Raw genomic sequence first — 15,101 nt, forward strand, 5'->3', positions numbered from 1 at the left:
AAATAATCAATAAAATTCATAATTCCATTCATAATAGTGCAAATAGTCATAAAAGAATTAAATAAAATTACTCATGCATAAAGAATGGTTTCCTCCATCATCCCAGTATTGGGGTTTAGCTACTCATAATAATCATGTTCTCAAAATACATACTTGATGCTCAAAATATGATTAAAAGAGTGAAAAATATAAAACAGTGGTTCTGTGACCCACAAAATTCGTCCAGAAAGAAACGATACCAGTGAGCTGCAGTAAAACAACGACACCCAGCTGCTGCTGTTGACGCTGCAGAAAATAAGACTGCTCTGAGCAGTCCGTTAATGGCAGCAGCAGCAGGTACAATTCCTGCAACTCCTCCTGCGCCTCTCTGCTGGCCTCCCAATCGACCCCTAACTCTTCATCCCCCTTCTCTGACATAAAACCAACTATTTATAGGCTTTAAATCCCCTTGAAACTCGATCAAACCCCTTGGAAATCTCCATTATTCTTTACGGGTTGTTTGAAGAATAATCTTCTTCTTGTTGCGTTACAGGCTGTTTATAGCTATTCTCTCGTCTAAAATATCTTCTAGGACTTTTACCCAACTGTTTTAATGTATATGCCACGCAAGATATCCCATAAATCTCTCAAACTAATCTCAAACCCTAAACAGAAACCGTGTGCACTGTCTTGACTTTGTGTGGATTTTCTGACTTATCCAGCCCAATTAGATGGGTCTAATCGCTTCTAACAGGTCCCTTATGTCTTGTAGAGTCCGTGGGTACCAAATTTGCCCATTTAATCGCCTCCTAGGTCGCTCAAATCCTTGATCCAAAACTGTTGACGCTGCTGCCTTTTTTTCCGCCAAAATCCAGTTTTGAAACTTTGAAGATGACCTCCCCCTATCCAGTTCCGGTGTCCCTTTAGTACATGCCCTGAAATGGGGTGCCCCTTAGTAATTAGGTTACCTCTTATCCAAAGTGAGAGTCCGTATAGTAATTTTCTCCCACGAGCGCAAAAACCACTTTTTAGCCAATTTCGCCGCAAAAGCTTATTTCTCCAAAAACACCTACAAAGACATAAAATAACCAAATAAGTACAAAATCGAGCACTAACAGTATAAACAATTGGGACAAATTAGACACATAAATGCGTCTATCAAGATCTTGATGTTTGTTATTCCGAAAGATGTATGAATGAGTTGTTTTTTTTTATGATTGAGAAGATGGATCTGAGATGTGTTCTGAGATTGAGATAGGATTTTGTAATTGTTTCAATCAAGTAGAACAGAAAGAAAAGTTAATTAGAGATTTAGAAAACACAGGGAATAATAATAAAGCTTATTTGAGCTTGGATGATGAACAACGAAGAAGAAGAAGAAGAAGAAGAAGATGATGATGATGTTATGAGTGCATAACATGTCATGCAGTCAAAAAATGGATGCATAACACATTATCCGGCATCTTTGTTATTTTGTGTGAAATTAAAAATTGATGCATAATGCATCATGCAGTCGAGAAAACGGATGCATAATGCATTATGCATCGAGAATATTGTTGCATAATCTTTTATGCATCGAGAAAATGGATGCATAACCTGATATGCATCCTTAAATATGGTTGCATAACCAATTATGCATCAATTTTTTTATGTACGGACTAAAATCAACCAAAACAATGGCTACATAACTCGTTATAGATGCATAACTTTGTTATGCAGTCGAGAAAATGATTGCATAATTTGTTATGCGTCTGCATAATGTGTTATGCATCTGTTTTGGAGGCTGCATAATGAATATGTAGTCAGTTTTCGAAACTTTTCCCTAAAACGGTGATCACCTCCGACTTTTTCGTGAAAAACAAAAATTTGATATTGTTGTTTGTACTCGTTGAGTAGCTATCTTAAAAAGATTTCCAACGATATAAAATTTGTAAAATTCCAAGGCGCGGATTTTTAGATATGTTATATCCAAGTTGGGTTGCCAATTATACCCCTGAAAAATTAGGCTGCATAACGAGTTATACCTGAAAAAATAGTATGCATAACGAGTTATGTATTGATTCTTAATAATTTCGGATAATTTTGGGTATCACAGTATCTAAAATAAATTGTGGGCCTGACAATAAGAATATTATTTTTCTTGGGCCTGCGCCTAATTTTCCCTTCAAAAAATATAAAAAATATAAAAATGTGGAATACAAGTTTATCAAAATCAAATAAAATTGACAGTTCGTGCAAAGAATACGAGGAATTTCTCAACACAAATTCAACTAAGGATTTCACAATCTAGTGTGATGTCCAATATTTTCGAAAGAAAAGTGTTTGTACGCTAAATTATCTTTAGGCACAAACACATTTGTTGATGTTTATTGAGATTGTAAAATTAGGGTTAGAAACGAATCGAAGGAAAACAAAAAAGACAAAGAATTTAACGTGATTCGGCATTGTGCCTACGTCCACGAATCAATCTCCCTATGGAGAATTATTTTCTCGTATGATTGGTACTTAACGTGATATTATTTTTTCCATCAAAAAAGAATAAAAAAATAAAACTGACAGTAAACTTCTTGTAAAAGAAATAAAAGTTAAATTTGGGAAATGTACATCCTTGGTAAATCAGTTGATTTGTGGTTCCAGGTGGAAAGACAAACCAACTTTTGGACAGTGAGAAAATGGAATATCGAGACAAGTGATTGAGCTGATTGTTGCAGCACGTGACAGTCATCTTGGATTGAGATGACGCTCAGTTCAAGTTGAGTCGGGCCTCGTCACGACCGTCCATGATTCGACCGCTGTCGAATTTGTAACAGCAAAGCAACGATTTGATTTTCAAACTTCATAAATTTAACGCTCATTTAACTTCTCTACTCACAACTAACTCAATCTTTTCTACATATTTTCTCCATAAATGCAACACTCTTTTAACTTATCTACTCACATGGAATTCAAGTTTTTCTTGCAAATTTTCTTCATAAATTCTCCTTATTATTTTTATTCCATTTCTCTACATTAGTTGAAAATATTCATGTCTCAATATCAAGATATTAGTCAAACAAGAAATAGAAAACCACCTAGAAACAAACATAACTCTAACGACGATACAAGAACTCTGCATTCCGATCGAGAATTAGTATCAACTGAAGATCATTTATCTATAAAGCGGGATAGTTCCTATCAGAAACCAAGAGATAGTTGGTACGAATTTAACATAGTATACAAAACTTCCCTCCTTGTACTAAAATTATTGTCATAAGTTTTCTTGGATTACTTTACACTATATAAAAGTGGAGAAAAATTCGCCCAAATTGGTGTTTATATTAGTGGAACTTTGGTAGTAAAATTCAATTTAAAAACTTTGAAACATGTATGGCTTATTTTTTAATTTATTATTTTTATGCAATCAATACGAAAATTATATGAAATTAATAAAAGTTTTTTTATAGAAATATTCACAAGAATAACACTTCCCAGGAAATTATGTAACATTTCTAATTTACATAAATAGCTTAAAATAACACTTCCCAATAATTGTCGAGGTCTAATTTACATATTTTAAGCTATTTTCTTTTCCCGCCCTGAATTGGCTGAAGTTCGTCTTTGGCATCCAAATTTGTTATTTGTTTAGTGATCAACTTCCTACTCACTAGGAATCTTTCGTTAGTTGTGTGTCATGAAAATTTATATGTTCTTTGTGGGTCATTTTCTGTTCGTATTATTATTTCAGGCTAAGTGACTAAGGGAGGGTTACGAACAAAATGTATTCCAAGCGAATGTATGTAAATTAAGCTAGCAATTGGAATTATGTTTTCAACACGTGATTATAAAGCTAGGATCTTCAGCCCTTTGAATTTCATATTATGTTGTTGAGGGATCTTTCCCGTTTCTTGAAAGACCCTGCTGTTGTGTTCTAGCCTAGTTGTAGCTCATGAAAATAAGGTTCCAAATTCTCTTATTAGGAACTTGGGACCATCAAACCCAATACCCCGGTGTATCTAAAAAGAAAGAAGACAAAAGATATTATTAGGAGGAGCCAAAAGTAAATGCAACCGAATACGATGGAGCCAAACTTGTTTAGAAAAGGGGCATAATGTCACATATGTCAGTCATGTTAAGTTGAAAATTCAGATAACTAAGCTTTTATTTGAATTTGTGCAGCACGAAAACTTCAAAGTATCCAACCCAATTTTAATTCTACTGTTTTTAAAGGTCTACGTATTATTTTTAATATGCTCTTTGCAAGAAAAAAAATTGTGTTAATATGGGAATTTGGATTATTAACCACAGTATGTACTAGAGTTAACCTTTGACCAATCAGGATTCTAGTAATAACTTGTTTGGATAGCACATCAGAAGTGATTTTTCGGTTTCTAGAAGTCGAAAAGTCAGGAATCAGTATGGGTATCGAATTTTAAAACGATTTCTATAAGTCGAAAAGGTAACATTTTGTGAAACAAAATTGAGAAGCAGAAGTCAGAAGCAGATTTTTATCCAAACGCGCTATAGAGATACTCAACTCCAAAAGCCATGACTGCTACAAGGTTAACAAATTCTATGGTAGCAACGTATCAAATGGTGGAATTGCTTTTGTTTCATATGGATTTGGTACCCCGTACACTCGACATTCTTTGAAGTAGGTTTGTGGATTTTATCACAATTTTAAAACAAAAATGTGGTATACGAGTTTGTCAAAATCAAGCAAATTGACTATGGACTGGGAAAAATATATGCCAACATGAACCACACACCTACATCTATTAACTACCAACATCAAAAATTAATTCATAATAGTTAAAATTTCATGATATACGTTCATCAACGATTTAAATCGTCCCACATACTTAATCACAAATGCGTATAAAAAGTATATGAAATATAAATGTCGTTGTTGAATAACTCATAGTATATAAATGAACATCAAGGGGAAGATACAAGCAAGAAAGAATTCTACTCGATTGAAATGTTCACCTCGCTACCAAAAGTTGAGATGATGGAGTAAACTAAATAAATACAGGTAACATGGAAATTGTTAAGTTAGGGTTAATAGGCGATGAATTCATCAAAATATTCAGCTTCCCATGATGTCCTCAAGCAGATTAAACTGTGTATAATTTGCTTCGCGATAAGTGTGGAGCTCTAGTTACGTATTTTAAATTATAATTTGTGTTCCATGTATAGCCCATCTTTAGCATTCATTTTTTTATTCATAAATTTTAATAGTAACTAAGAAAAATATGTGTTTATGATTGTTTAGCAATCATCTACCCAACATTAATTTGATTTGGCAAATGAAAAGTTTCAGTTTTACTTTCAGTTTTTGCTTAAATAAAATAAAAAATGAAACTCCCTTAGTTTCAAAAAGACAGTCCGGTTTGACTTTGTCAAGATATTAAGAAGACCATAGTAGTTTACATTCCTAACCTTAACTACTTGCCTAATTTATTTCAATAAAAATCTTAGTAATAAAAACTACTAAAAGTAGTTATGAAATTTAATTTGGAACCATATATATTTTCTTCAAAAAAGTTATCAAGGATTTATTTGTTTCCTTAATTACACAAATTTCATTAATATTTTAGATGTGGTTTCATTAAAAAAGTATTTGTGAATATAACAAACTTAACGGTATGTTAGAAAGTTCATTGGAAAAATATGATTATAAACAGAAGCTGAACATATTTTGAAACAGACCAAAATGAAATAGATGAAGGTCTTTTAGAAACGGAGGGAAGGAGTATATAAAGTGAAAACTGAACTACAAAGGTGACTTAGAGCCGATAAGCATCCAAATCTTACTATAATGAAGAAAAGGTCGACTTTTCGACCGGGTCTCTTTTTACCATTAAAAGGACCCTAAAATTATCAGAATACCCCGGTTAAAAATCCTAGTTTAGCAGAAGCACCAAGGACCTTCACGACATTTTCTTCGTTCTTTTTCCTTCTGCTCTCTTATCTTCTTCTCTTCCTAATCTAACAATATCAATAAAATCGGCAAACTTCTCCTCACAGACAAGGAAAATCCTTAACCTCACCCACGAAATTTGGAGCATAATTCTGTATACGATTCTAATGCTTGAAATTTGATTGATTCTAAACCTAAATTTGAATTAGGGTTTTGTTTTGGGTAATTCTGCTTCTTTGGTTTGTTAGTTATCGATTTTGATTAAGGGAAAATTATACTTTGTGTTGTTCATCTCTATTTGGTTTTGTTATCGAATACGAACCTTACGACATGATTTTTTGATAGAATTACTCATCTACTTTACTTTCATGGTTCAACTTAAGACCTCTTCGTCAATGGTTGAATTCCGTTGATCACCGGTAAGTGTTAAACACCCTTTACATGATTTGTGATAATGCATAGTTTCAATTTCTATTTCTATTTTATCATAAAAAAAAGTCGATTTCTGCTAAATTCAGTAATGGGTTTCTACATGTTTGTAGAGATTCCTTAGAAGTTTAACAAATTGATTTGTGATAATTCATTAGTTTCAATTTCGATTTTTGCCAAATTCAGTAATTGGCTTCTACCTGTTTGTAGAAATTCCTTAGAAGTTGACAAAGTGTTCTCTCAATTTGGCACCACATATAGTATATTGTCATAAGGTTTAACTGAAACTCTCTGATCAATTTCGTAAAAAATATTTTGATTCGTATTCCCTTTGATTTACAGATGACAATTGAAGCCAAATCGAAGTCCAAGAATTATTGAGCTTGCTCGATTTCAAGAGCTAGCTGAGGCTGAGAAAGAAAATGAATGGCAATGCCAGTCAAGAGAATTCTCAACAAAGAGATGCTCACTTACAATGGCGCCATTTTTTATACAAAGCAAAATGAGATTCAATGACCTTAAATGAAACATCAACAATGGCGTAATGCTAATGAGGAGAAGAAAAACAAGAATTAGATGTGAAAACAAAGATGAGCACATAGCCGAAAGAAGCAAACAACTTACTACCGCCACTCAAGTTCGATCACAAGACCATGAAACGGGAACAGGTAGTATGTGATGAGATAGCATAATCATCGATTCCGGCTAAGCCATGTACTAGAAATACCAATTTTTAAGTATTTGTATATGCTTAACTAATTAAGGAATTTGCTATGCAGTGATTTGTTGCCTGACAAACTTCTATCGTATAGGTACTGGGTAGGGCCATTGATTTAAGGAGCCTAATTGCGGAACAGATGAACTGTAGGAGTTGGACTGTTCACCCGAGAAACGGGTAAGCACTCTCTTCCTTCCAAATTTCAGTCTCATCTTTTGTATGATTGCCTATCTCTGTGCTTCTTTTTAATCCCATATAAAATGCATCACTTTGGAGTTTGGACCGAACTCGATCTTTGATGTGTTAGCAAATAGATTAAAAACCTTCATATTTCTGTTCCAACATAAATGTCCACACCCCAGTGTACTACCTGGGTACCTATTTAACTCAAATAACCTTCATATTTAGACCTTAATATTTTTTTGTACTTCTTTCAAGTAGAGTGAGTACTTGAGTACGAAAATCTTATTTAATGATTTCTGGATGTACACAAAAGAACTTGGTGGTGTTATTTAATCATAGTCTTTATAGTCACACAATGTCACAATCTGCACCTGAAGTAGCAAAATTTGAGCGACCGGGGCATATGCTACTTGATTCTTAGGTTCTTCCCATGTTGATTCTTCTAATTTCACTTTCATAATTTTATTTTACATTTCAATAGTAGCAGAAACGCCTTAAGAATTTATTAAAGTTGGTAGTTTGTTATTCGTTGTTATTTGTCTAACTGCCCAACAGAATACCATTATGTAATTCTGTAGCTAATTTTTGGTGTTTTCATGAAGTCAGTTTTTATTCATATTCTCTTTTAACTTTTATGACAGATTTTAATTTACTTATGTTGTTACGTTTGTAGCTGATTTCTATGGTTTCGGGTCCTAACAATAAGACTGTTGGAGTATTACTCGAGAGAGACAAAAATTCTAGGATTTGGCGAAGGCTGTGCTTGATACTGCTGCTGCAAAAGGATCATCTTCAGTAAAAGAGTAACTTTATATATTTTACCCATTTATGGAAGATATTTGATGATATCTCATGCAAAGTGTGGAGGGAGCATCAACCTTAGTGGTTGGATGTTTGTCGTGGTCAGAGGGATGAACACTTGAGGCATGATGCTTCATGAGGTACTACAGAAGCAATTAATGTATTTACATTGTATTAATTAAATTAAACAATTAAGGGGATATGATGTAAAACCAAGCACCCTCTTGACATGACTTTGCAGTAAGCCCAGGGGTGTTGGTGATCTTAATTTTGAGTTATTTGGATGGCTGTCGTGAGGGTAGGGGTAATTGTTGGAGTCCTCCAACTTATAAAAAAGTTAATCAATAAACGATAAGTTTGGGGGTCATAGAACGGAATGGCACTCGCATCGCGCGTGTCTTTGCTAGTGTATGAATAAAACCAAAGCTAAAATGGAGCTTTGCTTCCGTATGTATTTGGGGTAGTTAGAAAACATGGGCAACTCGAAGTTTTAGGATAATAAGTGAAAAGCTGGCATAAAAAAATAATATCCACTTTGTCAGTTTTAAAGGTTATATAGCGTTGGAACTTGGAAGTGCAAATAATACAATGAGCACTAAAAAAAAGTAGGAATTACCAATAGGTATTAATATTATGGGTTTATGTAATGGCAGGTCCATCCATTAAAAAACAGTAACCAGAGGTCCTTTTTTCATGAAAGTAAAGATGATGGACCAAAGATTTTATTCGCAGATCCTACACACGTGTGACTTTCAACAGAATACAAAAAATATCCTTGATATGTAAAATCAGAACAACCGGGACCCTAACATTCTTTTCATTTTCTCTCACATTTTCTGTTTTGTGGGAGCTTTGGCGATGAAGATTTTATTGACCTCATGTGATTTGCAAACTCAAGCTTGATTGATTGTATATCGTAAGTTAATTTATTCTTTATTAATATTTATTTTATGTTTCTTCATGATTCCATCTTGATTTGAGGTCCAAATATCTTGAATTCATGGTAACAAATTCAAATTTCAGATTCTAGGGTTTCTAAAACAAGAATTCAACATTTTTGTTGTCGTTGTTGTGTTTACGATCTTCGTGCTTGATTAGTTAATTATTTACTTCAATATTGATGAAAATAGTTCAGATCCAGATTGATAATTATGTTTGATGTTCATTTCTATATTAAATATGATTTGTTTTAATTTAATTTTATTAGTTTTGGGTTTGTTTTCATTTTGGTTTTGTGTATGAAGCATCGGTACATATGTTATGTATTGTATTTTTCTCTATGTTTACTATGTATATATAGGTTATTCCTTTTTTTTTTGATGATTTCATACTAAAACTAGAGATTAATTTTTATGATCTTATAATATATGTGTTGTAATGCATTTTTTATTTGGCTTGTCGTTGATTCTAATGTTCTCTCAATGATTTCATAGATTTTCTTTCAGTGAGATTACTACTTCTACACAATTTTTTTAAAGTAATGCTTTTTTTGTTGTTTGAGACTATTTAATCCAACAATACATATATGGCATACCGAAAAATATGCGTTGATTTTGTTTTATTCATAGATTCGTCACTTATTTCATATGATCCAGCGGTACATATATGGCGTACTGGGAAATATTGTTTTTATTTTGTTATATTTCCAGAAATATCAGTGCATAAACGCTGCACACCAGATAAATCAATATATATATGGTGCACTGTGAAAAAAGCAGCGCGTAAACGATGTACTTAGAAAAAATCATATTTGGTGTATTATAAATGAATGAACTAGTATATTGAGTGCATAGTATGCTTTATTTTGGTTAACTTAGGGAAGTGTGATGTGTACATGATGTTACTAGTTTTACTTGGCTAGAAAGTACTTGCTTCATTTTAGTTTCTTCGGTATGTTATGGTGTTGACGTTAGAAAAGTTTGACCCATGAGTACATGGGTTCCCACACTATGGCTAAGGCACCAGGAGCAACTATATATATACATAGAGTTCAATTATTATGGAATTTATCTAATCTGTTCATTTATTCAGATTCTCGGACTTCTTATTTGTTATTTCTTAGTACATATGTTGTCGTCACAAAAACCTAATTGAAGTGGTTTTATTTATGTGGAATCATAGGTCTTATACCACGTTATCTCAGTACATATATGCTGTACTCACAAAAACCTACTTTATTTTTGAGAATATGATCTGAATGTGCATATATGTGGTACTAAAGAAATCTAAGTTATTTCTACAAATGCATGTAGTGTTTTTGTTTATTTCTATGTATGATCCAATAGTACATATATGACGTACTGTTGTTATGAGTGCATATTTTCATGACTTTCTGTTAGAGTTTGTGAGTGCAGATGCATCTCTATCTGATTGAGTACATTTCAGTTCTACCATGTTAATTGAGTGCATATTCATATTTCACATGCCTGTCTATATGTTGTCTATTGCGTAAATAATGGTATTCTTAAACGACACACTGCAGCCTAATGCGAGTTGTAAATAATTTAGCTATACAGTGCTAGACTTTGGTTGAATGTAATGTATCGTTTTGCAAGGTAACCGAGTAAGACTTCTTAACTGGGGTCGAGGAAGCGTTACAAACATGAAATTTTGTTAACGAAGTATATATCTTTCTTTGCAGGATGGCAGGTCGATTTGGAACTAAGAGGTTGAAATTATATTCGTATTTTTAACAGATTATCTAAACTTTGGTATTTTATACTTCCCTTAGATGATTTAAACTTTCTACAAATGCCTGAACTGTGACTGTCACCAAAATACTAGTACATTTTGATCATTCTTGACTTTGTGTGGATAGTGGAATTCAAACTGTAGTTCACTTTGGTTTTTGGTATATGTTTATTTGTAATGAGTGCAACAGATATGTACTCGAATTGAATGAGTGTATATTTGGCGTACCAAGAGATCCATTTGGAAATGTGATGTTGCTAAACTCAATCTTTGTATGTTTGCAAATCTTTTGCAGTTACATTAGTCTGCCATTGTATGCTCTTGTCACTTAGGTTAGCCAACACAGAGAGAGTATTTCACTTTTATCAAATTTGGGTGTTTTTTCTATAATCATTGTACTCGTGAGCTCCATGGGGCTATTGCATGTTTACAGACCGTGTCTGCTGGTGAATCTAGACTAATATGAGCACTAACTGATTTTAGGGAGTAGCGGCTATGATTTTGAATGTGCAGAGAGGTGACATTGTAAATGCATAAATTCTGACTGTCACCAAAATATTAGTACATTTTGATAATTTTTAGCTTTGTATAGATAATGGAATTCAAATTAAATCGTAGATCACTTTGGGTTTTGGTTTATGCTGATTTGTTATAAAGTGCAGCGGACATGTACTCAAATTGAGTGAGTGTATATTCGATGTACCGAGAGATATATTTGGAAAAGTGATGCTGCTAACCCAATATTATGTCTGTTTACAAATCTTTTGCAGCTACATTAGTCTTCCGCTATATCCTCTTGTAACTTAGTTTAACTAACGTAGTGAGAATGTTTCACCTTTATCACATTTGGGTGCTCAACTCTTGTAATCATTTTACTCGTAAGCTTCATGGGACTGTTTCATGTTTACAAACATTTAATTTTATGGTTGTTTTGGATGGATTTTTGTGTCTACTGATGCGTTTGAACTAATATGAGCACTAACTGATTTCAGAGAGAAGTGGCTGTGATTTTGAATGTGCCGAGAGGTGGCGTTGTCCATTAGAAGCTTGCAAAGCTTAAGAAGCAAGTAGCCTAAGTTGAGAACAAGTGCACCACTTATCAATACTTCATGTAGAGCCTAATCTAGGGAGATGCTGATATCGGGTGATATATTCCTTTGCCTGGAACCTATAGTAATTGTCGTTTCTAGTTCGAGTGTAAGATATCCATTTCTTATGGGCTACTTGATAAGAAGGAAGTCACTAAAGTTGGTGTATTTCCCTATAAGGCAGTGAAGTACCATAGTTGAAGCATCTATAAAACACAGTGCATAAAACTCCAGAAAAATCTCAGTACATATAGCTGCACTGCGGTAAAAATGAGTGCATAAATGTTGCATAATCGTATCATATTTTTATCGCTTTCACACCTACCTGAGTTGTACATGTACTTAAAGATGGAGTGCTATGATGGCAACGTAGAAGATTAATATCGTCAAATATGTTTAGAATTTCAGAAGACTTGTATATAAAAAAAAAATCTTATTATTTTCTCCATCTTTTTCATTTTTTTGTTATATAGTATACTGGCATTTCATGTATGTGTGATAAAAGGGAACCATAATGTATGAAATCAACTGAACCTAAATTTAGGTCTATGTTATACTCTTTTTTTCCCTTTTAATGTAAGTATTTCCTGTGCATCTTTGATGCAAGAATTTTTTTACTGCAGTACCAAGTCTATGTTTACATGTGTGCATTTGATACAGACCCGATTTCTTATGAGTAGTTTTGTTGTCATTAGTTTTTTTATTGAATGACAATAGTTTTTTTTTTTTGATCATTAATGGATGAATTTATGCGGAAAAAAAAAACAAAAATAATAAATTCTTAGTTTCAGTATAGCATATATGTATTTGCGATGAATCTATTATGAAAATAAGAAATTTAGACATTTTTTCGATACATCATATATGTACTGCTAGATCTACTACAATGTTAAAATAAGATGGATTTGTGAAAACCAGAAAACCAATCTTTTCAGTACATAAATGTCAAAATTAGTGATAAATATATGAAAATCACAAAGTTTGACCCGTTTCTTTTTGGTACCTTACATATGTAATGCTAGATCACAGTGCAAAAATTAATTATATTGTCAAAAAAAAATGATAATCTATGAAAATCAAAAAATTTGATAAAATAGTCAGTACACCGTATATGAACTGCTAGATCACACTGTAAAAATCAATTCCATGTCAAAATACGTGACGAATCTAAAAATATAACAAATTAACCCAATATCGATCAAACTGTAAAATTATTTTTTCCTGCTGGCGATTCTTTAAAATCGTTTACTGTAACGTCTTCTTTAACGTTCTTTTGTTTTTTCTTCTTGTTGTCACCATTTTTAGGTGGAATTTCTTGTTTATTGCTTGAAATTGAAAATCTAGATTACAACTCAATAGTTTTTTGTAACTCTCTCACTAAAATTTAGGGTCTTGATGATTTTCCAATAGGTTTTGATGATTTCAGTAGTGTTTGAAGATTTATTATTGGAAAAGAGTAATTTTTAATCTTAGATCTGCACTATAATCATCACCATGTTTACAATGTTCAAAGAACGAACGAGAAGAAAACGAATAAAATTAAGAAGAAGAAGACCGAGAGTGTTGTTTCTGGAGAGATGACTTGTTTTTCGTTTCTTTGTTATCGCACGTACCAAAGGCTAAGGGTAACATGGTAATTGGCCAATATTAAATAAATATGGACCTGTTGATATCTTTTATTTTTGGAAGGACCCTATTATAACTAAGTATATGGGCTTAGGACCAAATAGCAAATTTTCCAAAAAAAAAAGGGAAACTCTACCAAGTAAGCCTATAAAAACGTGGAAGATTCAGCAGTAAACAAATGGAGCCATAAATTCAAATGTGATTGGAAACGTCGTTATGCTCTTAATGAACCCGTTTAGCTGGTGAAACACTAATCTTAACATTGGGTGTTCGTGTCCTCGAGATCTAACTATAGGTTTGTATATCACATCTGCTGAAGCTCCAACACTTTTAACCAATCTCTTATACTTAACCGTTTGAGTTTTTCCAGATTTAAATATAACAAAAAATGAAGGGTAGGTTAGATCACCTGCACTAGATAACCTGACTGAATCACAATCGATAAACCGTTCTATCCTTGACAAAAAGTTTATTCTGTGTTTCGTACCCAATAGTGCAAGGAAAACCTGTGTAATCACCAGGTGAGATATCATATGCCAAACCTAGATTTAGAGCTTTGTTTGGGTCTACATGTCCAGAACCGCGTTGGAATGGTGTTGAAAATCTTTCATTGATAAGAGCAGTAATATCATTACCTAAATTATCAACAGTATATATATATATATATATATATATATATATATATATATATATATATATATATATATATATATATATATATATATATATATATATATATATATATATATATATATATATATATACTCCCTCTGTTTCTGAAAGACCGTCCTCTATTCCATTTTGGTATGTTTCAAAAATGTGTCCAGTTTTTGTTTATAGTCATATTTTTCCAATGAACTATCTAACATATTCTTAAGTTTTTTATATTCATAATTTCTATTTTAATGAGACCCAATCTAGAATATTAATAAAATCTGTATAATTAAGGAAGAAAAATATATCCTTTTGAAGACAATATATGTATGGTTCCAAATTAAATTCTTTATTAAGGTTATACTCCATAAGTATACATTATTTATTAATACTGTTTCTATAAATCGATATGTTTTAGTTTTTCTTTTTTTCCTATTTACAATCCCAATACAATTTTTGGTAGTTTTTACTACTAACATATTTATTGAAATAAATTAGTCAAGTAATTAAGGGTGGGAATGTAAACTACCATAGTCTTCTTAATATCTTGACAAAGTCAAACCGGACTGTCTTTTGGAAACGGAGGGAGTATTTTTTAATAGGAAATGATACATTAAGAACTTAAACTCTAAACTAGATTTTACATGAGGGGAGTATTTCATGAGATCTCCAAACTCTTGAGAGGAAACTCGATCCGTTGACCTCCTACTTGAGAGTCGGGCTCCTGACCAACTGGGCTAATCCCTGATAATAATTATCAACATATAAGTAGTTATCATTAGAGCGGATGATTAATCATGGAGTTTTGTATGATTGTTCACACAGTAGTGTTATCCTTTGCGAGAAATAAGTTATACTCGGTATGTAAGGGTTGGGGTCCTTCTTTTGCAAAAATAATCAAGCCCAATAAACCTCACCATTTGGGGATCATGGTTTTTTTGGGGGACCATGATTCTATTTTTAGTAAGACATTTAAAAGTAAATTTAGATCACCCCTTATCTATATATATATATATATATATATTTTAATACC

The 15,101-nt window shown here is 32.6% G+C and overlaps 2 long non-coding RNA genes across 3 annotated transcripts; both read left to right on the forward strand.

Moving 5' to 3' along the window:
• The first annotated feature begins 5,872 nt into the window (after positions 1-5,872).
• On the forward strand, positions 5,873-8,253 carry LOC113354195. Of its 2 annotated transcripts, none has more exons than XR_003361725.1 (4): positions 5,873-6,297; positions 6,650-6,975; positions 7,087-7,202; positions 7,882-8,253. It is a non-coding gene; the product is annotated as an uncharacterized LOC113354195 (long non-coding RNA). The 2 variants fall into 2 exon arrangements; XR_003361724.1 differs by having other exon boundaries at positions 5,879-6,297; positions 7,120-7,202.
• A 570-nt stretch (positions 8,254-8,823) lies between these two features.
• Positions 8,824-12,385, forward strand: LOC113354196. Its single transcript, XR_003361726.1, has 3 exons — positions 8,824-8,925; positions 10,651-10,720; positions 11,693-12,385. It is a non-coding gene; the product is annotated as an uncharacterized LOC113354196 (long non-coding RNA).
• Positions 12,386-15,101: the final 2,716 nt, after the last annotated feature.

The sequence above is a fragment of the Papaver somniferum genome, chromosome 2, assembly GCF_003573695.1.
Source record: "Papaver somniferum cultivar HN1 chromosome 2, ASM357369v1, whole genome shotgun sequence".
NCBI classification, from domain to species: Eukaryota; Viridiplantae; Streptophyta; class Magnoliopsida; order Ranunculales; family Papaveraceae; genus Papaver; species Papaver somniferum.